Here is a 23,901-nt window from a genome sequence, read left to right on the forward strand (position 1 = left end):
GAGCCCATGTGCCGCAACGAGCGATCCCGCACAATGCAATCAAGACCCAAGGCAGGAAAAAAAAAGTTTTCTAAAAAAAGCCAACTGTCCCTAAAGCAACTCTGAGTCTTTCGACTTGTAAAGTTAAGGGAGGGAAAGTAAATTGCTGAGTAAGTGCTCAAGAAAAGACACAGCATGGTGATTCACAGGCGTGCCACGCTTTCACCTTTGTATCCATAAGCAGCCTGCTGTGTTGTAGACAGAAGGCTCAAAACCCCGAATCCTTTTCCCAACCCATGGGACTTTGGTGCTCTTAGTGTCTGACCCCGCTACCAAATGTGCCTTCGTGCAAAATCTGCAAACCAGAATCTGCACTCACAGCTTTTTTTCTTTAATTAAAATAGCTTTTATTGCCTTTTTTTCCATACTGCAAAAACTATAACACTTTTATTATAGGAGGAAAATGATGAAAATTACATAGAAGCAAAAAGAAAGGGGCAAAAAAGCCACCATCCTATTCTGCAGCTTTGAACTAGGAAATCAATTAAGTACATTTCAGGAAAGGAAGCCATCTAGGAGGATCCTTTGGGGTTTTCAAAACAGTGAATAAAGGCCAGCCTCCCTGGGATCCTGTCTGTGCTTCACACGAGTGGTCTCTGCAGGGCCCCACACCGTCCCCAGGCCCTTCTGGCCTCAGAGTCCCACCCACCACTGCCCCGCACTGCCCACCACTCCTCTCCTCCCTCCATGTCTCTTGGCTTTCACTAATGAAGCAGGATAATCTTAAGTGTACAGCTTGATGACTTTTTACATGTGTGTACACCGGTATAGCCACCATTCAGAACAAAATCTAGAGTGCACACAGCCCCCCCACCCACAGGCTCCCCCAACTTCTTGGAGGCAACCCCTATTCTGACCCCTACCATCATAGATTCACTTAGCCTGGTTTTGAATTTCATATGAATGGGAAGTCTGGGTCTTTCCATTGCTCAACATTATGCCTATGAGATTCACTTATGCTGTACATGTAGCCCCTTTTCATTGCTGCTTAACATTCCATCACAGGAACTGTTTAAGACTGCCACAATGTAACTCATCCATTTTACTGCTGATGGACATCTGGGTTGTTTCCAGGGTTGAGCTATTATAGCTAAAGCAGTTGTGGACATGGGGCTTGTCTGTCTGTGGACAGAGGGTGTGTGTTTCCTGAGTCCAGGTACTGACACAGGAATGGACATGCTGGGTGTATGCATGTATTCCGAGCTTTGGCAGGCATTGTCAAACACTGTCCCTAGGTGGGGCATCAGTTAACACTCCTGCCTGTCTCTCCGCTTTTAGAATGCGCCGTGATGATGTAGGAAATCATGAAGCATACACTGTAGAGTCCCACTGCTACTCTAAACTCCATTTAAGGGACAGAGACACCATATGCCCTGCAATTCTATTTTCCTTCTTACTTATTTATGCCACCTCCACAGGGTCCATACACACACGCACACGCACACACACACACACACACACACCCCTGAGCCAGGCACCTGAACAAGGATTCCCTGGTGCCTGTGATCCAGCCTGATTTCTAGCCACGCCCTCTCTCCAGTGCCTGTGAGGTCTTGCAGGCTTCTCCCACTTATGTCCTGGATTGGGGGGGAGGGGGGCGGTCACTGTGTGGTCGCGCCCCCATAGCACCAGGCAAGGGAACGTCTCTGCAGCTCTAGGATGTGAAAGGCAAGGGCGAGCGTCTCTCTGGAGCGCAGGGCTGTGGTCGGAGTCCTGCATGGCGCCACTAGAGGGCGACACAGCCCCGCAGAAGCACCACATGCCCAGCTCCACTCTGAACAGGGAGAGGGGCTGAGCCGGCAGGGGCTGACCTTGCTTCTCACTCCTCAGGGACCCATCTGTCTCCCTCCTTCACACCCTGAAGTGGAGCGCTGGGGCCCTCGGATGGGCGGTGGGGGGTGGGCGGGGATCCAGGGCCCACTTGGTTCTTGTTCCTCCCCAGCTTTGGTTTTTGGGAGAATCATTGAATCCCTCTGTGCGTCAGTTTCCACACCTGTAAAATGGCAACAGTAGTACCTCGCTTACTCCATGGGTCTGTTGTGAGGTTTCGTTCAGGTAACAAGTATTAGTGACAATCGTAATAACAGTTGTCGCGGGCGTACTCTCTGCTGGAGTCTGTGAGGCACTCGGGGCTGGTGCTTTAAAGCATTCTCTCCTAGAATCCTCACCTCTGCCGTCTGAGGACCGGGGAGGGGAGGGAGGGGAGGGAGGAGGAGCCGCGTCTACGCCCTCCCCACCCCCACCCCGGCAGGTGCCCTGCTTCTGGCTGGACTGCACACTTAGCTCCTTCCTTTCTGCCACAACCCACCCGGATCGGTGCTGCAATTATTCCTGCTGCGTGCAAGACTGAGGGGCCAGCTGACCCGGCCGAGTCGCAGGAGCCAGGTTGCGGTCCCCCGACTCCACGACACAGTGTATCCACAGAGCGCCTAATGAGAGTCGCAGGACAACACTGGGTGGGCGTCTGTGAGCCCGGGGGCATCGTGTGCACATGTGGCTGTCCCTGCCCCGGTGACATCTGTTCTGCTGTTATCTGAGGCTACAAGCCCACAGGGGGCTCCCCGGGGCTCACTGTACCCCCCACCAACCTTGCTTCTCTCCCCATAGTGCGAGGAGGGGAGGGAAATCTGTGCCCCTGGGAGGCGCCCCAAAAGTCCTGGGGCTCAAGGGACAGTGGAGTAGGGACTCCCGTGGTGTCAAACCCTCCTCCCTACTTCCTGCCAGAGCGGCTCTTACAATCTTTGTATATTTTATTCTGGAAAAAGAGTTCTGATGCTAAAATTAACTGCCCCCCCCCCCCAAATGTTCAAAACCACTAGACTAGGTTATTCTGGAGGTCCCTCAGAGTTCTAAATATTTTATGAAAATCTTTCTTGAACCTACTTCTATTTTTAGCTGAAAGTTCAATTTACCTTTGCCCTACTGAGTGCAGACTTCTTCTTCTTTTTTTTTTTAATTTTAAAATTTACCTTCTTGCGTTGCAGGCATTCCCCACCCCCATATCTAGTCCTGGCGTCCCCAGCTTTTCTATGAAGCCTCTATTCTCCCCTGTTTCTGGCTTTATTTTTGTGACTTCACCGGCCCCAGCCCTATGCCTCCTGTTTTCTCATTCTGAGTTGGCAGCCTAACCTTACTCTCTAGGGTTCGTCACAAGACCACCATTTAACATTATCGATCTGGCCCTTTCCTAGCCCAAACTTGCAGCGTTTCTCACAGAACAGCAACCAGAAGCCCACAGGGCATTCCAGGGATGGGGCACCAAGGCCCAGTGGGAGAGAGTGAGACCGGAAAGAGGAAAAAGAGGCTCACATATACGTGCGCATTTGTTTCATCAACATTTACTGATGGATGCTTCCTACCTTCTCTTTTGAATGCAGAGGTGAATCCATTCTACTTGAATAAATTCCACAATTGAGCAGATTCCCTATCTCACCAGGGAATAAAGTCATGTGGCAAGAACGCCCACTTGCTCTGTAAATAAACTCTATTCCAGCCTCATCCGCAGCCCAGCTCTGAACGAGCACCTCACTCTTTCAGCGGGGACTCCTTCAGATGTCGCTGTCCTCTGAAGGACACAGTGTCCTTCACCACAGAGCCCCACCCTCCTCAGCCAGCATAAGAATGAGATGATCAATTGCATCAGCCAGTGATCAATCCAGAAGTGCCCATCGTCTGCCTCAAGAGGACCTTGTAGTGTTAGAAGCATTGTGGATGGGGAAGGCAGAAGAAAACAGAGTCTCCACACACAGAATGGAACTGTGCTTGAAACTGACATGGCCTTGGCTTTGGGCGCTGCTGGGAAATGCAGCGTGGCTGCCAAGGGAGGAGGCGGTTTAGAACAGCACCCGCATCTTTGCCCTGACCCTCACGGCCTTGCCCGAGCTCCTGTCCTCCCTGGGGCTCCCTTGCCTGGCTCACTCGCCATTGTTGTCATTGTTCAATCACTCGGTCGTGTCTGACTCTTTGCGACCCCATGGACTACAGCATTCCAGGCTTCCCTGTCCTTCACTATCTCCCAGTTTGTTCAAACTCATGTTCATTGAGTCCATGGTGCCATCCAACCATCCCATCCTCTGGCCATATGGACCCTTCTTCAGCGGCGGCACTGGGCCAACCTCTTCCCCGTCCCCAACCCTGCACACGTCCTTCTCTTCATGCGTGAACCCCATACCCTCTCTCCCCTCAGCCCTTGTTGGCTTGACCGTCACACAACAGACAGCCCCCTAAAGGAGATTAAGCTCCTCCATCACCATCCCTCCCCCCAAGACCGTCACCCTTCCTGGCACAGGACAGCAGATCTAAGAGGTGATTATATGTTATTCATGAATCTTGGCTTCCAGACTGGACTGTGAGCTCGGTGTCTACCTGCCCTGGCCTCCAGCCCATTCAGGTGCCCCCTGAATGTTTGTTGAATAAAGGAGAACATCAGCTGATGCTCACTGAGCAGCTGGACCACAGAGGCAGAGAATGTGTCACAGGGGGCATCCTCGTGGGCAGGAGCTGATGGGAAAGCGTCCCAGGTGGTATACCCTGGGTATAACCCAGGACTAGGCTCCTGGGGGGTGGGAGGGGGTGATGGTGGGCAGGCAGGAGATGAGATGAACCTTCCATCTAGGGCATGTGGACATGGGCAAGAGACGGAGCAAGGCAGCCAGAGATGGCTCAGACTGGTGAGCTGGTGTGGATCAAGGGAGAGAGGGGTCAGCCCGGCTTCAGGGGTGGGGTCAGGGCATGTCCTCTCCATAGCAACAAGCTTTTAAGTAATTAATGCAATTGCTACTTATTGAGGGCCTACTATGTGCCGGCATGGGTTCCTGGGTGCTGTGGGTATATTGTTGTTCAGTCGCTCAGCTGTGTCCGACTCTTTGTGACCCCATGAACTGCAGCACACCAGGCTTCCCTGTCCATCACTGTCTCCCAGAGTTTGCTCAAACTCATGTCCATTGAGTTGGTGATGCCATCCAGCCATCTCATCCTCTGTCGTCCCCTTCTCCTCCTGCCTTCAATCTTTCCCAGCATCAGGGTCTTTTCCAATGAGTCAGCTCTTTGCATCAGGTGGCCAAAGTATTGGAGCTTCAGCATCAGTCCTTCCAATGAATATTCAGGGTACAGCCATAAACAAAGTCCCTGCTGTTATGGAGGGTCCAGTCCAAGCAGAGAAAGAGATTAAAGCAAATACACATCCATTCATCTGTTAATGGACATTTGGATTCCTTCCCGTTTTTGGCTATCAAAAATTTAAAAGTGGTGGCATATGAGAACTTCCCCAGAGGTCCAGCGGCTAAGACTGCGCTCCCAGTGCAGGGGGCCCAGGTTTGATCCCTGCTCAGGGAACTAGATCCCACAACCTCAACTTAAGACGAGAGCAGCCAAATAAATAAATCAGTTCAGTTCAGTTCAGTCGCTTAGTCGCGTCCGACTCTTTGCAACCCCATGGACTGCAGCATGCCAGGCTTCCCTGTCCATCACCAACTCTCGGAGCCTAAATAAAATCAGTAAATAAATATAAACTCACCAGACCAGTGCTCAGCCAATAAAGAGAAGAAACTACCAATACACAAAACCACATGATGCTGCTGAGTGAAAGAAGCTAGATTTCAAAAAAAAAGTATGTGTTAGAGGATTTCATTATATACAAAATCTAGAAAATGCAAACTAGTCAACAGTGGCAGAGAGTAGGTCAGTGGTTGTTGGGGGCGGGTTTCAGGGGCCTGGGAGGGAGCACACAGGGGCACAAGAGAACTTTTGGGGGGTGAGGGGGATATCATAGGAGCTTCCTGGGCTGCTATAGTAAAGCACCATGGACCGGGTGGCTAAAACGACAGCAGTCTATTTTCCGTCTTTGGGGAAGATCTCTGAGATCAAGGCATCGGCAGGGCTGGTTCCTTCTGAGGCCTCGCTCCTTGGCCTGCAGGCGGCCCTTCTCTCCCTGCATCTTCATGTGCTCTTCCCTCTGTGCATGTCTGTGTCCTGATCTCCTCTTCTTATAAGGACACCAGTCAAGGACTTCCCCGGCGGTCTGTGGTTAAGACTCCGAGCTTCCACTACAGGGTCATGGGTTTGATCCCTGGTCAGGGAAATAGATCCTGCATGCTGTGTGGTGCGGCCAAAACATTAAAAAAAATAAATTAAAAAAAAAAAAGGGAGGGGGAAGGGGTAAGCCACAGGGCATCCTGGCAGGGGTGTAGATTTCCCAAAATGCCAGGAGACTTCGGTAATTAGTCAGATGGAGCAAGTGTTCTTACCGTCATTCCAATTTTGGCCAGAAAACAAGAATAAGAACTGAATTTTTTTAAAAATAGACTTTTTTTTTAGAGCTATTTTCGGTTGACAGTAAAACTGAGCAGAAAGTACAGAGATTTCCTGTATAACTCCTCCCCACCATCAAATTCTCTGCCATCAACACCCCCACCATCAACACCCCTACCAGACTGTACATTGCTCTGGTCAATGAACCTACGCTACACTGGCATGTCGTTATCACCCAGAGTCCACACGTGGGTCACACGAGGGTTCACTCTCGGCGTGTGCTTTCTGTGCTGTGGACACATGTATGACGACCTGCGTGTATTACAGAGTCATAGAGTATTTTCACTGCCCTAAAAATCCTTTGTCTTCCTGTTCATCCCTTCCACTGCACAATCCCTGGCAATCACTGATCTTTTTACTGTCTGCATAGTTTTGCCTTTTCCAGAATGTCATACAGCTGGAGTCGTGTACTATGCAGCCTTTTCAGATTAGTGATATGCACCTCATTTTCCTGGCTGGACAGGTCAGCGTAATATTCCACTGCATTGATGTACCACAGTTTGTTCATCCATTCATCTACTGAAGGACATCTTGGTGACGAAGGATTTTTGCAAACATCAGGTTTCATGAATAAATTCCAATGTACATGTAGGAGAACTCAAAATGAAGAAATACAGAGTTTATTAGAGGTAATGATGATTTTCTTAAGGCAACTTTTAATTTTAAAATTTATTTACTTTGGCTTCACTGGGTCTTCGTTGTGGCTCTCGAGCTTTCTCTCTAGTTGCATCACATGGGCTTAGTTGCCCCACAGCATGTGGGATCTCAATTCCCTGACCAGGGATTGAACTGGGGTCCCCTGCATTGGAAAGCAGAGTCTTAACCACTGGACCACCAGGGAGGTCCCAGGTAATGATGATTTTAAAGCAGAAGCCACCACTGTTTGCAGCAGGCTCAGCAAAGGGCTTCATCTTACCTTGATTTGGTCACTTATTCCACATGCGTTTACTGAGCACTGACCGTGTTGAAGGGCTTCCCAGGTGGCTCAGTGATAAAGAATCTGCCTCCCAATGCAGGAGACGCAGGTTCAATCCCTGGGTTGGAAAGATCCCCCGGAGGAGGAGGAAGTTCCATTTCCTCCTCCAGTGTCCTTGCCTGGATAATTCCATGGACAGAGGAGCCTGGCGGGCTACAGTCCATGTGTTGAGAAGAGTTGACCATGCATAACCACGCCTTCGTACTGTTCCAGGTCACGTTATGGGGATACGCTTTGAATAAAGTGGACATAAATGCTGACTTCATGGAACATGCCTTCTGCTGCTTTGGAAGGTGGATTGAGACAGGCAGCCAGGCTGGGAGGGGATTCTGAGGCAGGTGGGGACTCCGAGGCTGGTGGGGACTCCCTGGGGAGGAGGCTGTGCCTCCTTAGTGATGACTGCTGTCAAGAGGGGGACCCGAGCTTTGTTTGCCACAGCTGTCCTGGCTCATGACTGTCATCCCAGTGTAAGCACTAATATCCCTTTTCCTGGCTGGGCTTTCTGGTCGTGAGGTTGGGTTGGGGGGAAAGGGGCCGGGGAAAGGCAGGTTGCCTGTCTTCCTTAACCCGGGAGAATCACAAAAGATACGCAGAGCCTGGAAGATCCCCACATCTTCCCGTTAGTTCACACCCCTGAGATCAGTCACTAAATTTAGATTTTTCTAGATTTAAATATTAATATCGTTGATTGTATTCTTTAGATCAAAACTTGAAGACACCCGCCTCAGTGGGTGGGTGGGGGGAAGCCAATACATTATAAATTGAAAACATTTTGAAGACGATGCCAGGGGGAAGGAATTATGAACTAGAGGGAGAAGATGTAAAACAGGCTTTTGATTTATGGTGTCTTTTAAAAAATTCACATTTGTTGCTTTTAAAAAATTGATCACCTGCTCCACACGAGACTCTGCGTGAGGTGCTCCCACATCGCATTCAGTTCTCTCCAAGTCCTCTTTGGTATGTGCTTTTCACCAAAGGGGAGCCTGACGGCCTCGGAGGAGGAAGTGGGAGAGTGGATTGGAAGCCAGGCCTCGTCTTTCCCAAGTGCGAGGCGGCTCTTGAGCCTTGTGGGGGAATGACTCTGTTTCCTAGGAAGCATCTCACCTAGAAGCTGGGTAAAAAGAGCAGGAGCAGAGTGTCCCACACGCACGAGCCAGGAGTGAGAGAGCATGGAAGCTTCCAGAAGAGAAGAGCAGAGCAGTCTGGCTAGAGGGTGGACTAGGGGAGCAACAGCAGAGCCAGAGGAATTATTGCCATGGGAATGACTGATACCTGGGCCCTCACAGGCAGTCTGGTATATTCATTTCGTTCCTTCCTCCTGCAGCCTGTGAGGAAGCACTGCGATTATCCGCATTTTACAGATACGGTAAACAACGGACCCTGATGCTGGGAAAGATTCGAGACAGGAGGAGGAGGGGGCGGCCGAGAATGAGATGGTTGGATGGCATCACCCACTCAATGGACATGAGTTTGAGCAAACTCCGGGAGATGGTGAAGGACAGGGAGGCCTGGTCGGCTGCAGTCCATGGGGTCGCCAATAGTCGGACACGACTGAGAGACTGAACAACAACAGATGTGGTATCTGAGACTCAGGGGTGGAGTAGCTCGCCCAGGGCTCTAGCCTAGGCCTGCCTGACTCCAGAGCAGACTTTATCCAGAGGCTGCACGCTCAGCCTTCAGACCCCTGGTCCGGGCTTGTTACCCACTCCAGCTTGGCCTGTGTTGAACTTCTGAGGCCCTGGGAGCCCTGCCCAGACTCTCAACGATGGCCCGGTTCCTCTGCAGGGTCCAGCCCTCCTCCTCCATGAGCAGAGCCAGAGCGTATACAGGCAACCTGGACACTGGGCACTGCTGGGCCGCCGCTGCACTGGAAGAAAAACTCCCATCGATTGGGGTGTCCCCAGGGTCTTCCCTTTCTTCCCTGCCTTTCTCCGTGGCCAGGAGCTCCTCTGGTGGGGGCTGGCAGGATGTGAAGGTGACCCAGGCTGCCTCCAGGAGGCTGCGCCTGAACAAAAGCCCAACCGACAAACGGGGGAGTCAGCAGGGAGTGCAGTCAATATTTCAAAGTCAGAGCACAGAAACGGTTTGGAAGGCAGGACAGCCACAGGGCCAGCATGAGCGGTGGTGGAAGGCCCTGCTCAAACCTTCTGTGGTGCCAGGACCCAGCAGTGGCCCCAGGCGCTGGCGGACAAGGCTGGTGTCCCTTTTGGTGGGTGAAGCTGGGAAGCTGGTGCCACCGCTGGGGATCCTGGCACAGGAAACCTGCTCCCCAGGATTCAGGGCACAAGAGAGCTCTTCAGCCTTGGCTGGTCTTTGCTTCTCTTGGCTGCAAAGAGGAGGAGAATGGAAAGGTTGGATCAAATACCCTTTATAGCTTTGCACTCTAATTCTTGGCCCATCCAGTCTGGCTAAGGAGAAAAAGCCCGCTTCTACCCTGCCTACCTCCGACTCCACTCGTGCCAGCAACAAGTGTTTACTGAGCACCAACAACATGCCAGGCACTGTGATGATAAGCACTGGCAGTCCAGCAGTGAACTAGGCATGAGGTCCGTTGAAAAAAAATGGCCCCCAAAGATATAGTCACTTCTCAATCTCCGGGATCTGTGAGTATTGCCTTATATGGCAAAAGAACAAACGTTATTTTGGTGGGAGGGGAGGGTCTTTGTAGATGTGATTAAGGACCATAAAATAAGGAGACCATCCTGGACTCTCTGGTGGGCCCTAAATATATCACATGTTCCATTTTTTTCTGTTTTGTTTATATTCATTTATTTTTTGGATTCCACATATAAGTGATGATATACAGTATTTCTCTTTCTGTGTCTGATTTATTTCACTACTCATGATACCCTCCAGGCCCGTTCATGTTGTTGCACATGGCAATATTTCATCCTTTTTATGGCTGAGTAGTATTCTACTTTCTTTATCCATTCATCTGTTGATGGAGACTTAATTTGCTTCCCTGTCTTTCCTATTGTAGATACTGCTGCAAACATTGGGTTGCATGTATGTTTATGAGTTAGTGTTTTTATTTTCTTTGGATATTTAGTCAGGAATGTGGAACTGTTGGATCATATGATAGTTGTATTTTTAGTTTTTTTTTTAGGAAACTCCATACTGTTTTCCATAGCAGCTGCACCAATTTACATCCCCACCAATAGTCCAGGGTGAGGAGGTTCCCTTTCCTCCACATGCTCACCAACATTTGTTATTTGTGGTCTTTCTGATGATGACCATTCTGACAAGTGTGAGGTGATAGCTTAATGTGGTTTTGATTTGCATTTCTCTGATGATTCATGATGTTATGCCGCCTTTACATGTGCCTGTTGGTCATCTCTGGTATGTCTTTGGAAAAAAATCTATTCAGTTTCTCTGCCCTGTGTTTGATATTTAGTTGAACAAACTGTTTATATAGCTATTAACCCCTTGTCAGTCATAACATTTGCAAAAATATTCTCCCATTCAGTAAGTTGGGTTTTTGTTTTATCAATGATTACCTTTGCTGTACAAAAGTTTTGAAGTTTAATTAGATCTCATTTATTTATTTTTGCTTTCGTTTCCTTTTAGAAGACAGATCCAAAAAAATATTGCTATGATTTATGTTAAAGAGTGTTTTGCCTACAATTTCTTCAGGAAGTCTTATACTTCCATAGTTGTAAGTTTAAAGACCTTGCATTCAGGTCTTCAATCCATGTTGAGTTTATTTTTGTATGTGGTGTGGAAAACTGTTTCAGTTTCCCTCTTTTGCAGTCACTGTCTGGTTTTCCCACCACTCTTTACTAAAGATGCCGTCTTCTCCCCGTCGTATATTCCTGCCTCCTCTGCTGTGATCCATTGACTGTAAGTGCATGGATCTACTTCTGGGTCCTCTATTCTGTTTCACTGATTTATGTGTCTGTTTTTTGGCCTGTACTATATGGTTTTATTTGCTGCAGCTTTGTGGTGTAGTCTGACGTTAGAGAGAATGATACCACAGCTCTGCTATTCTTTCTCAATTGTCTTGGCTTTGTTTTCATACAAATTTTAGAATTATCTGTTCTAGTTCTATGAAAAATGCCATTGGATTCAATTTTGATAAGGATTGCATTGAGTCTGTAGATTTTCCTGGATGGTATGGCCATGGAAACTACGAATTATTCCAATCCACGAGCATGGTCTATCTTCTCATCTAGCTTTGCCGCCTCCATATCTCTCATCAGTGTCTGATAGTTCTCTCAATACAGGGCTTTGATCTCCTTCAGTAGGTTTATTCTGAGGAATTTCATCCCTCTTGATGTGATGGTAAATGGGATTGCTTTCTTAATTGCTCTCTTTTTAAAAGTGTGTTTATTTGTCTTTGGCTGTGCTGGGTCTTTGTGGGTGCACGGGCTTTTCTCTAGTTGAGAGCAAGTGGGGCCCCTCTCAGGGTGTGATGCGTGGGCTTCTCACTGCACAGTTTCTCTTGTCGGGGCTCCCGGGCTCTAGAGAGCAGGCTCAGTAGCTGTGGCGCATGCGGCTTAGTTGCTGCGCAGCGTGTAGGATCTTACCCGATCAGGGATGGAGGATGGAACCCATGTCTCCTCCACTGGCAGGCGGATTCTTTACCACTGAGCCACCAGGGAAGCCTTAATTTCTCTTTTTGATACTTCGCTGAACAGCCATATATATTAATTCTGTATCCTTCAACTTTACCAAATTCATAGACAAGCTGTAGTAATGTTTTGGTGGCATCTTTGGATTTTCTATGTATTGTATCATATCTGCAGTGACCGTTTTACTTCTTCTTTTCCGATGTGGATTAATTTTATTCATTTTTTTGTCTGATTGCTAAGTCTAGGACTTCCAATACTGTGTTGAATAAAAGTGGCTAACGTGGGCATCCTTGTCTTGTTCCTGATCTTAGAGAAGATGCTTTCAGCTGTGCCAACATCCAATGTGCCCGAGGGTTCCTGCTCTTCCCACGTGATGTCCTCCCCGTACCCTGGGCCTCACTGTCTCTTGCTGTGGCCCCGTGAAAGCCCCCCTTTTACAGATGACTCCATCCCAAGACACAGAGAGGTCTAATAACCCATCCTGGGGTTTGGGGGCTCCAGCACAGCCACAGCGGCTGGGGGGAAGGGGGCTGCAGTGAGTCAGGGCCTTGCTGAGCCAGCACTCTGGCTTGGCTGAGGGAAGCTGGGGCCATCCGTGAGGTCTCGGGAGACTCCGCACTGGAGAAATCTCGCCTCCCCCACTGCAGCCACTCCTCAGTTCCTCCTGGGGAGAGAGGGCAGACAGAATGGCCGCCAGGAGAAGTCAAGCGGGCCAGCCGGGCCCTGGTGGGTGATGGGGATGTTTCCAGCCCTCTCTGAACCCAGAATCATCTATTCAGGAGGCAGACCCCTCCTTGATGGCCGGCCTGGGCAGAGGGAGCCAGGCCTGTTGCCCATGCCGGTCACGCGGCCACCTCTCCCTCCCCTCGCCCTCACCTCCCCTGATGCTCTGTTGGAGCCAACACCTTTCAAAAGAGGATCAATGCAGGCAGAGGGATTTTTTCCAAAGTAACAATGAGGTTCTCTAATTAAACTTCTCATAAGCTCTTAAATCCAGGGAGCTTTTCTGGCTCGTCTGAAAGTTGGGCTCTGACATTTAGAGAGGGATGACCTCTGACTGGGGAAAGGATGACCTCTGTTCTGGGGGACGGCCTCCCAGCTGCCCCTTCCCTTCACTGTGGGTGGCCTCGCCAGCCTCTCCCACCCTGGCTAACCCACTGCTCATTCCCAGGTGGCTCTGCTGGCTGCTGCCCACCAGTCCTTACTGGGCACTTACTGTTCGCCGGGCAGTCAGGGACAGGGGCTCTTGGCATGCTGGAAGACCACAATCGAGTTCTAGAGAGGAAGGACAGGGGCATGGCAGCTGGTACAGGTCACAGAATGTGAGCTTGAAAGGGACTGAGAGGGACGTCCCTGGGGGTCCAGGGGCTAAGACCCCCATCCCCAAGGCAGGGACCCGGGTTTCCTTCCTTGTCGGGGAACTAGATCCTGCCTGCCATGGCTGGATCTTGCTTGCCGCAATGATGCTGAAGATCCCAATGGTCCAAACTAAGACCCAGCGCCCCCTAAATAAATCAATATTCAAAGAAAAAAGGGGCTGAGAGACCCTTAGGAGTGCTGCCCTCGCCCATGCCTCAAGGGGAGGCGCTTCCCCGCATCAGCCAGGGAGTCGGTAGCAGCCTGGTCTGGAACCCAGTAGATGGTTCAGGTCAATAGTTTAATAGGCACCGTTTGCTTTCCTTGCACGTGTGTGTGGTCAGTCGTTTCTGTCGTGTCCGACTCCTTGCAATCCCATGAACTAGTCCGCCAGGCGCCTCTGTCCGTAGGCGTCTCCAGGCAAGATACTGGAGTGGGTTGCCATACCCTCCTCCAGGGGATCTTTCTGACCCAGGAATCGAACCTGTGTCTCCTGCATTGCAGGTGGATTCTTTACCGATGAGCCACCAAGGAAACCCACTGGGCACTTACTGCATGCTTGTAGGATCATCGAGAAAGCAAGAGAGTTCCAGAAAAACAGGCACGTCTGCTTTATTGACTACACCAAAGCCTTTGACCATGTGGATCACAACAAACTGTGGAAAATTCTTAAAGAGATGGGAGTACCAGACCACCTGACCTATCTTCTGAGAAATCTGTATGCAGATCAAGAAGCAACAGTTAGAACCAGACATGGAACAATGGACTGGTTCACAATTGGGAAAGGCCTATGTCAAGGCTGGATATTGTCACCCTGCTTATTTAACTTCTATGCAGAGTACATCATGCAAAATGCTGGGCTGGATGAAGCACAAGCTGGAATCAAGACTATTGGAGAAATATCAATAACCTCAGATATGCAGATGACACCACCCTTATGGCAGAAAGTGAAGAGGAACTAAAAAGCCTCTTGATGAAAGTGAAAATGGAGAGTGAAAAAGCTGGCTTAACACTCAACATTCAAAAAACCAAGATCATGGCATCTGGTCCCATCACTTCATGGCAAATAGATGGGGAAACAATGAGTGAGAGATTTTATTTTCTTGGTCTCCAAAGTCACTGCAGATGGTGACTGCAGCCATGAAATTAAAAGACGCTTACTCCCTGGAAGAAAAGTTATGACCAACCTAGATAGCATATTAAAAAGCAGAGATATTACTTTGCCAACAAAGGTCCATCTAGTCAAAGCTATGGTTTTTCCAGTGGTCATGTATGGATGTGAGAGTTGAACTATAAAGAAAGCTGAGTGCCAAAGAATTGATGCTTTTGAACTGTGGTGTTGGAGAAGACTCTTGAGAGTCCCTTGGACTGCAAGGAGATCCAACCAGTCCATCCTAAAGGATATCAGTCCTGAGAGTCCATTGGAAAGACTGATGCTGAAGCTGAAGCTCCAATACTTTGGCCACCTCATGCGAAGAGCTGACTCATTGGAAAAGACCCTGATGCTGGGAAAGATTGAGGGCAGGAGGAGAAAGGGACGACAGAGGCTGAGATGGCTGGATGGCATCACCAACTCAATGGACATGAGTTTGGGTAAACTCCGGGAGTTGGTGATGGACAGGAGGCCTGGTGTGCTGCAGTCCCTGGGGTCACAAAGAGTCAGACACGACTGTGTGACTGGACTGAAGCGAAACACTCTACCACACAGTATCTCACGTGGCCCCATTACAACCCTGTGAGGTGGCCGCGCAGATGAGAAGACGGAGGCTGTAAGAGGCTATGCCATTTCCTGGGTTGCTCATCAGCAGGAGAGAGAGCAGGACTTGAACCCAGGGCCGTCAGGTTCCCAGGGGTGAGCTTTGAAGGCTGCCCCATACAGCCTCCTCTCCTCCGGGTGGGAGGGATGAGAACATGCGTCCAGGTGGGGAGGCGTTTAGAAATTCAGGGAAAGCGCCAGCCCCGGAGTCCTAGGTTGGCCCCAGCTCCCTCCCTGCCCCGGAAAAGGACACGGTGTCCGCAGCTCCCCATGGAGTGGCAGGCTGGCACATCCCTGCGGGGCCCCCGCAGCCTTGGGCTGCAGCCACGGGGTTGGTGCCAGCCCCACGGCGTCATCTGAGGACGTCGGGAGGCTGTGCTCCCTGCAGCAGCTGGCAGGCTGTTCACTCCAGTGCCCCCGTGGGGTTTCTGCTCTGTGCCCGGAGAGCCTGCAGTCCAGTCCAGGGAGACAGCCTGAGCCCCAGAAGCCCGCTTTACGATACACGAAAGGGCACTACAAGGCGGCCCAGCATGGCTGACATGCACTGATCACACGGCTGGCAGGTCCTGATCACGCGGCTAAGCAGGCGCGTTTTTCCCCATTTTCTGGATGGGGACCCTGGGGCTCGGAGATGGGGTGGGACTGCCCAGGGCTGCGGTCCACCACCAGGCAGACTTGGGACCTGGGGCTCAGGCTGCAAGTGATACAGGGCCTTCGTGAGTTCCTGGGGCCCTGGGTGCCTGGAGAAGCTTGGGCCTGTTGTACCCCGGCCAGGGACCCTTGCACACAGGTCCCCCTCCCGGTCCCCCAACACCAGCAGCAGAGCAGAGAAGGCGATGCTTTAAGAGCCAGGCCCCTTCCCCTGGGAGAAGGGAGGCCAACAGTCAGGGTAGGATGTAGAACCCCAAACTGCAGAGACCCACAAGAGACAGGAGTTAGCACCTCGCAGCCCAGAATAAGAGTGAATCAGAGGGACTTCCAGGGCAGTCCAGTTGGCTAAGACTCTACAGTCCATGCAGGGAGCCCTGGTTATATCCCTGGTCAGGGAACTAGATCCCGCATGTTACAACCAAGGTACTGTATACTGCAACGAAGATCCAAGATCCTGAGCACTGCATCTCAGACCCAGCACAGCCAAATAAGTTTTTTTTTTAATAAAAAGAGTGAATCAGTGGTAAAGAATCTGCCTGCCAATGTGGGAAACATAGGTTTGATCACTGATCCGGGAAGATCCCACATACTGCAGAGCAACTAAGCCCATGGGCCACAACCACTGAGTCCAGGCGCCGCGACTACTGAAGCCTGAGCACCCTCGAGCCCAAGCTCCGCAACGAGAAGCCCCCTTGAGCAGAAGCTCTGCATTGAAGCTGGAGTAGCCCCTGCGCTCCGCAACTAGAGAAAAGCCCCCCCACGCAGCAACCAAGACCCAGCACAGCCAAAAGTAAGCAAGTAAATAAAATTACATACATATAAAAAGAGTGAATCAGAGGTTAAAAGCCAGACCACGATGCTGATGACCGCACTGGGCAGGGTGGGAGCTGTGGGGAGGGGGAGGGGAGGGGGCATTACGGAGAGAGTTCACCTCTTTGCCTTCTCCTCCTCCTTCTCCTAGAATCATTCCTTCAAGCAGGGGCCTCCAGTTCTCCCTAAAACGCACGAGGCCTCTCATTTCTCAAGTATTCCATGTTCCCAAAGCACGTTTTTATATCTACAGTTGAATGACTGCAGGCTTACTCCCCATCTCTCTGGCCACCGACAGCTCTCTGCAGGCCTGGGCCCCACCTGCTTCACTCCAGCTGCCTCCCTGGGTGAAATGACTTGGTGGCCTATGCCCAGCCTGGGGGTCCCGGAGCTCTCCAGGACAGGGAAGCTGAATTCGGATGAGTTGAGCCCAGGGAGGGCATTGGAACAGAGAATGTGGGACTCAGGTGCCAGCCCTTCTCCGCAGGGAGTGACGCATCAAAGCTGACGGGGGGAAAAGGGGATCAGGGTTTCACCTGGACGCTGGGTCACGCTCTGACCTGGCGAGTGTGGTTGAAGGACTGGAGGTGCCAGCCCCTCTCCCCCAGATTTCCCTGAGCTGCTCCTGGGGGTGGTCACTGGGGATTGGCCCCCCTGGACAGGTTCCCCGTGGCCTCTCGGGGGATCAGCATGCTCTTGACCTGAAGCCTGAGCTTTCTAAAGGAACCCTCTGCCGTGGGTCTCCTCCCCCACCCTCCACTGTGCAAGGGAGACAGCGGTGGGGGACAGAATGATGCTCCCCCAAGACGGACACGTGCTAGTCTCCGAACCTGTGAGTACGGAGCCTGACTCGGCAAGGGGACGTTGCATGTAGTGTTAAGTTACGGATTACCCTGGATCGTGTGGGTGGGCCCTATGTAATCATGTCCTTATAAGAGGGAGGCGGGAGGGTCAGAGAAGGAAACTGTGGTCATACAGGCAGAGGTCAGAGACAGAGGTTGACTCTAAATGTGGAGGAAGGGGCCGGGAGCCGAGGAAGTCTCTAGAAGCTGAAAGGGGCAAGGGACAGAGTTTCTCCTGCAGTCTCCAGGAGGAGCCAGCCCTGCTGACACCTTCGTATGGGGACTTCTGACCCCCAGAACTGGGGAACGACAAGCAGATGGTGTTTGTTCCAAGCCATTGAGGTCGTGGGAATTGGTTAGAGCAGCTCCAGGCAACTAATAGAACAACGCTGCCATTTTGTATTTGTCCCTCCCCACCCTGTTTAAAAAATCATTCCTTGATGATGAAATGTATACTTGCACTCTCCTTTTTAAAAAAAATAATTTATTTCACTGTGTCAGGTCCTAGTTGCATCATTCGGGATCTTTCACTGCAGCACATAGCTGTGGCTTGTGGACTCTCCACCTGGGGCACGAGGACTCTCTACCTGGGGCTCGTGGACTCTCCACCTGGGGCACGAGGACTCTCTACCTGGGGCACGTGGACTCTCTACCTGGGGCACGAGGACTCTCTACCTGGGGCACGAGCACTCTCTACCTGGGGCATGAGCACTCTCTACCTGGGGCACGAGGACTGTCCATCTGGGGCACGAGCACTCTCCACTTGGGGCACGTGGACTCTCTACCTGGGGCACGAGCACGCTCTACCTGGGGCACGAGGACTCTCCATCTGGGGCACGAGGACTCTCCACCTGGGGCTCGTGGACTCTCTACCTGGGGCACGTGGACTCTCTACCTGGGGCACGTGGACTCTCTACCTGGGGCACGAGGACTCTCCACCTGGGGCACGAGGACTCTCTACCTGGGGCACGTGGACTCTCTACCTGGGGCACGAGCACTCTCTACCTGGGGCACGAGGACTCTCCATCTGGGGCACGAGCACTCTCTACCTGGAGCATGAGCACTCTCCACCTGGGGCACGAGGACTCTCCATCTGGGGCACGAGCACTCTCTACCTGGAGCACGAGCACTCTCCACCTGGGGCACGAGGACTCTCCACCTGGGGCACGTGGACTCTACCTGGGGCACGAGGACTCTCTATCTGTGGCACGAGGACTCTCCACCTGGGGCTCGTGGACTCTCTACCTGGGGCACGTGGACTCTCTACCTGGGGCACATGGACTCTCTACCTGGGGCACGAGGACTCTCCACCTGGGGCACGAGGACTCTCTACCTGGGGCACGTGGACTCTCTACCTGGGGCACGAGCACTCTCTACCTGGGGCACGAGGACTCTCCATCTGAGGCACGAGCACTCTCTACCTGGAGCATGAGCACTCTCCACCTGGGGCACGAGGACTCTCCATCTGGGGCATGAGCACTCTCTACCTGGAGCACGAGCACTCTCCACCTGGGGCACGAGGACTCTCCACCTGGGGCACGAGCACTCTCTACCTGGGGCACGTGGACTCTCTACCTGGGGCACGTGGACTCTCTACCTGGGGCACGTGGACTCTCCACCTGGGGCACGAGGACTCTCCACCTGGGGCACGAGGACTCTCTACCTGGGGCACGTGGACTCTCTACCTGGGGCACGAGCACTCTCTACCTGGGGCACGAGGACTCTCCATCTGGGGCACGAGCACTCTCTACCTGGAGCACGAGCACTCTCCACCTGGGGCACGAGGACTCTCCACCTGGGGCACGAGCACTCTCTACCTGGGGCACGAGGACTCTCCATCTGGGGCTCGTGGACTCTCTACCTGGGGCACGTGGACTCTCTACCTGGGGCACATGGACTCTCTACCTGGGGCACGAGGACTCTCCACCTGGGGCACGAGGACTCTCTACCTGGGGCACGTGGACTCTCTACCTGGGGCACGAGCACTCTCTACCTGGGGCACGAGGACTCTCCATCTGGGGCACGAGGACTCTCCACCTGGGGCACGTGGACTCTACCTGGGGCACGAGGACTCTCTATCTGTGGCACGAGGACTCTCCACCTGGGGCTCGTGGACTCTCTACCTGGGGCACGTGGACTCTCTACCTGGGGCACGAGGACTCTCTATCTGTGGCACGAGGACTCTCCACCTGGGGCTCGTGGACTCTCCACCTGGGGCACGAGCACTCTCTACCTGGGGCACACAGGCTCAGTAGTTGTGCATGGGCTTAGCTGCCCTGCTGCATGTGGGATCTTAGTTCCCCAACCAGAGATTGAACCCATGTCCCCTGCATCAAAAGGTGGATTCTTAACCACTGGACCCCCACTTCACCCTGATTTCCATTTGATAGTGAAGTGTAATCACCTGTAGTTGTGTGACCTCAGGAAGCCACTTGACCCCTCTGGGCCTGTCTTTCCTCATGGGTAAAAAGAGAGGAATAGTCCCTATTCCTCACAGCTTTTGTGGAGGTTTAGATCTTCACGACCCAGATAATTATGATGGTGTGGTCACTCACCTAGAGCCAGACTTCCTGGAATGTGAAGTCAAGTGGGCCTTAGGAAGCATTACTACGAACAAAGCTAGTGGAGGTGATGGAATTCCAGCTGAGCTATTTCAAATGCTAAAAGATGATGCTGTTAAAGTGCTGCACTCAATATGCCAGCAAATTTGGAAAACTTAGCAGTGGCCCCAGGACTGAAAAAGGTCAGTGTTCATTCCATCTCAAAAGAAGGCAATGCCAAAGAATGCTCAAACTACCGCACAATTGCACTCATCTCACATGCTAGAAAAGTAATGCTCAAAATTCTTCAAGCCAGGCTTCAACAGTACGTGAACCATGCAATTCCAGATGTTCAAGCTGGATTTAGAAAAGGCAGAGGAACCAGAGGTCAAATTGCCACCATCTGCTGAATCATTGAAAGAGCAAGAGAGTTCCAGAAAAACATCTACTTCTGTTTTATTGACTATGCCAAAGCCTTTGACTGTGTGGATCACAACAAACCATGGAAAATTCTTAAAAAGATGGGAATACCAGACCACCTTACCTGCCTCCTGAGAAATCTGTATGCAGGTCAAGAAGCAACAGCTAGAACTGGACATGGAACAACAGACTGGTTCCAAATTGGGAAAGGAGTACGTCAAGGCTGTATATTGTCACCCTGCTTATTTAACTTCTATGCAGAGTACATCATGCGAAATGCTGGGCTGGATGAAGCACAAGCTGGAATCAAGATTGCTGGGAGAAACATCAATAACCTCAGATATGCAGATGATACCACCCTTATGGCAGAAAGTGAAGAGGAACTAAAGAGCCTCTTGATGAAAGTGAAAGAGGAGAGTGAAAAAGCTGGCTTAACACTCAACATTCAGAAAACTAAGATCATGGCATCTGTTCCCATCACTTCATGAAAAATAGATGGAGAAACAATGGAAACAGTGAGAGACTTTGTTTTGGGGGGCTCCAAAATCACTGCAGATGGTGACTGCAGCCATGAAATGAAAAGATGCTTGCTCCGTGGAAGAAAAGCTATGATGAACCTAGACAGCATACTAAAAAGCAGAGACATTACTTTGCTGACAAAGGTCCATCTAGTCAAAGCTATGGTTTTTCCAGTGGTCATGTATGGATATGAGAGTTGGACTATAAAGACCGCTGAGCACTGAAGAATTGATGCTTTTGGACTGTGGCGTTGGAGAAGACTCTTGAGAGTCCTTTGGACTGCAAGGAGATCCAATCAGTCCATCCTAAAAGAAATCAGTCTTGAATATTCATTGGAAGGACTGATGCTGAAGCTGAAGCTCCAATACGATGGCCACCTGATGTGAAGAACTGACTCATTGGAAAAGACCCTGATGCTGGGAAAGATTGAAGGTGGGAGGAGAAGGGGACGACAGAGGCTGAGATGGCTGGATGGCATCACCGACTCAATGGACATGAGTTTGAGTAAGCTCCAGGAGTTGGTGATGGACAGGGAGGCCTGGCCTGCTGCAGTCCTTGGGTCGCAAATAGTCGGACATGACTGAGCGACTGCACTGAACTGAACGCAAGATGCCCCGACTGCAGCCCACCCTGATGCTGGTGTTGGTGTGAGGTGCCCGGGCCCACACTCCTCTAGCTTGATTTGAAAAGGTGCCTGACTGTTGGAACGTCACCAAGGCACGCAGCCGGTCACGGACCTGTGTCATTACCCTCTCCAGGCCTCACTTGACCTGCCTGTGAAGATGGAACACCTGCAGACCCGGCTGTCAGGCTGGCCCAGCCCTCAGACAAGCTTTGTGAAGCCTGCTCACTGTTTAAAGAAAAAAAGTGAAGTCGCTCAGTCATGTCCGACTCTTTGCGACCCCATGGACTGTAGCTCACCAGGCTCCTCCATCCATGGGATTTTCCAGGCAAGAGTACTGGAGTGGAGTAGGTTGCCATTTCCTTTTCCGGATGATCTTCCTGACCCAGGGATCGAACCTGGGTCTCCCGCATTGCTGGCAGATGCTTTACCATCTGAGCCACCAGGGATCCCCGATAGCTCAGCTGGTGAAGAATCCTCACACAATGCAGGAGACCCAGGTCTGATCCCTGGGTCAGGAAGATCCGCTGGAGAAGGGACAGGCTACCCACTATTCTTGGGCTTCTCTTGTAACTCAGCTGGTAAAGAATCTGCCTGCAATACGGGAGACCTGGGTTTGATCCCTGGGTTGGGAAGATGCCCTGGAGAAGGGAAAGGCTACCCACTCCAGTATTCTGGCCTGGAGAATTCCATGAACTATACAGTCCATGCGGTCACAAAGAGTCGGACACAACTGAGGGACTTTCACTTTCACTCACCGTTTCAAAAATTAAAATAAGCTGTCCAGGTTTAAAAATTGTGAATTGCATCTTAAAATTCGATTTTGACCTTCTTTTGAAAAAGGGGGCCCTGTTCCTCCACTGCGGGGGTGACCATAGCTCAGGGAGAGCTGCCTTTTTGAGACCCGGCCTGTGGTCAGGGGGCTTGTGACAGTCCCCATTGCTGCCCGTGACCACACCCTGCCTGTTCCTTTCACTCGTGTGACCTGGCTGCTCCCACAAAGGCCTTCGAGTCTGTGAGTCTAGGATGATACGCTCTTAAGTTCTCCGCCTTTGCCCCCTGTGATACTCTGTTTTGAAAGAGCTATGCGCCTGTGAGCTCTCATTTCTGAGATGCCGCGTCTCTGGAGCCCTTCTTAGAACTGCTTTAAATTCAAGCCAGTCAGGCTTACTTAATATTTAACACCTTTGTGAAGCCGGAGCCCTCGCAAGGGCGCTCGCCCCGCTAACAGCCCTCTCACCCTGTCTTCCCCTCTCACCCTGTCACGCGCCCTTTCCCCTCCTTCCGGTCTGGCTGCCTCTGGTCAGGTTGTGCTATTCACAATGTCTGATCCTCCAATGGCCCCCTTCTCCCTTTCCAAGTATCACCACCTCAGACCTGCCAGAAGAGACGAGAAGAAAAATCCCCTGCTTTCGGAAATGAGTGATGGCGCCTGAGAAACTCTCGTGGGTCAAGGGCATGAACTTGAATTCTTGGGTGTGGCAACCTTGAGATGGCCCCTCTGTGGGATTTTTCAGCTTCCTTTCTGCATTCTCTTCAATATTCTAGACAATTTGAGTTGTTCTTCCAGTGATTTCTGGATGATGAAGGTATTTCTAATATTAAATTGAAGATCACCAGCTTTGGACTGACTCCATTTCGCAAAATGGACCTTAGGGTCCTTGGTCCTTAGAGGGAGATGCTGGTTCAATGCGGACAGTCCTCTGCCTCGGGGATGTCTGTCCTCCGATGCCCAAGGCAGGAGTCGGAGCTCCCTGACTTCATCTCCTGTCCCCCTGCAGCTCCCCCTCCTCAGCACCGCCCCACCACTGTCCCCAGGCCATGATATGAATTTCTGACCCTGGAAAATGCACAAAAAGGAAACTGAGGCACAGACGAGGGCACGTTTGTGAGAGGACAGAGCCTCTTCCCACCTGTTGCTCTCTCCAGATGCCCACCCCTTTCCTCCTCCCTGCCTGGCTGGGAGGGACCTAGGGGCTGCTGCGGGCCTGGGGAGGGGGAGAGGAGACATTCTCCTTTTAAACATGGATCAGCAGCTCTCTCCGCAGCGCGCCTTCCTTAAAAAGAGAACTTGTCAAGGTTTACATCAATAATAGATAATGGTGCATCGCTGTGGCAGGCTCCAGCCAGAGGCTGTTCTGATATTTCCTGGAGAATTTGTCAGCAATCGCACAGTCAAGGAGGAGTGGGGGCGGGGGGGAGGGGAGGCAGCACCTTCATTAATTTCTCCTCATTTGCATTCTCACCGTTAAATAATGTATTGATCATTTTCTGTGCCTGCAGTCCTCTCCCGCCCCCGAGCCATGCTGGGGTCCTCCCCACTATGAGCGATGAGATGATCGCTGACCTTTGACAGCTAGGGGAGTGTGGGGGGCAGGGCGGGGTGTTTTGGGGACACCCCACAGCCCCTCTGAGCCTGCCCCCAGGATCCTCACAGACAGGAACTCCCGATGTCCTGGGTATCCTTATCTTCCATTCATTAAGTCCTCA

Source organism: Bubalus bubalis, chromosome 12, assembly GCF_019923935.1.
Source record: "Bubalus bubalis isolate 160015118507 breed Murrah chromosome 12, NDDB_SH_1, whole genome shotgun sequence".
In the NCBI taxonomy this organism is placed as follows: Eukaryota; Metazoa; Chordata; class Mammalia; order Artiodactyla; family Bovidae; genus Bubalus; species Bubalus bubalis.